This window comes from Rattus norvegicus, chromosome 10 (assembly GCF_036323735.1).
Source record: "Rattus norvegicus strain BN/NHsdMcwi chromosome 10, GRCr8, whole genome shotgun sequence".
NCBI classification, from domain to species: domain Eukaryota; kingdom Metazoa; phylum Chordata; class Mammalia; order Rodentia; family Muridae; genus Rattus; species Rattus norvegicus.
Genome location: NC_086028.1, coordinates 57403100 through 57404295, shown reverse-complemented (window position 1 = coordinate 57404295; position 1196 = coordinate 57403100).

The window sequence follows — 1196 nt, the reverse complement described above, 5'->3', positions numbered from 1 at the left end:
AAAAAATCCAAAGTCCAGGGGTTGGGGATTTAGCTCAGCAGTAGAGCACTTGCCTAGCAAGCGCAAGGCCCTGGGTTCAGTCCCCAGCTCCCCCCCCCCCCCCCAAAAAAAATCCAAAGTCCAGCATTAAGGCACTAATTACTCCAAACCAATTTTTTTTAAATGTCCTCAAAGCTTCCTGGATGAAAAATCAGGACTTAGCAGCAGTCCTGATTGAATGATGCTAGAGCAAAATAAAAGAGTGGGCTCTTTGAAAAATGCAGATGACATGCTATGTTTGGATCTCAAATGTCCCTCAAAGGCTTGTGGATGAAGGCATGGTCCTCATCTGACATGGAGGAGTGATGGGACCGGTAGGAGTTGGGGTCTAATGGGAGAAAGAGAAGCTGTTTGCCGGGGGAGCACGCTCTTGAAGGGCCTACTGAGGCCCTGGCTCTTCCTTTCTCTGTTTTTGCTTCTTGGCTACTCTATGCTGAGCAGCTTTGCCCCGCCTCATGCTTCCTGTCATGACGATCTATCTTGTCATACACCCAAAAGCAGCAGAGCCAACTGACCATGAATTGAAGTCCCTGAAACTGTGGGCCAAAGTCCCAATAAGTTGAGAGTCTTGGGTACTGAGTCTCCATTTAGCATCCTATAGGCTACCCAAACTGAGACAGGGCATTCACACCTCACAAACTTGCCTGGGAAGCCACTGCTGGTTACCTCCCAATTAGATGAGCAGATAAACCAAGAAGGATTATGGCACAGGACCAGGAAATAGAAAATCCCCAGCGGGAGGCAGAGGGAATTTTGGGTTGTGGGCCAAGAGAAGTCCCGGACACCAGTTGTGCAAGTAGGTCTAGAGGACAAGCGGTTCAGACAGGAGCAGAACAGGTGGTTCAAGGGCTTCTTTACTTTTGCTTCCAAAAAGACATCCATAGATTATCTTGTTTTAGACCATGTGGGGACAATAATAAGAGGCTGTTTGAGATTCAGGGAGAGTAGAAAGAAGCACTAAGCACTTTAGAAAGCTCAGTGAGTAGAATACAGGCGCTGGCCCTGAGGGAAAATGTAAAAGGCTGGCAAAATACTCAACCTTACAGTGCTTGGCTTAACCGGTCACTGTTCTAATAATGTGGGCAACAAGTTAAAGAAAATGCTGATATGATATATCAAGTCAGGGCAGGTGAAGGGAAGAATTGCAAGGGGCAAAC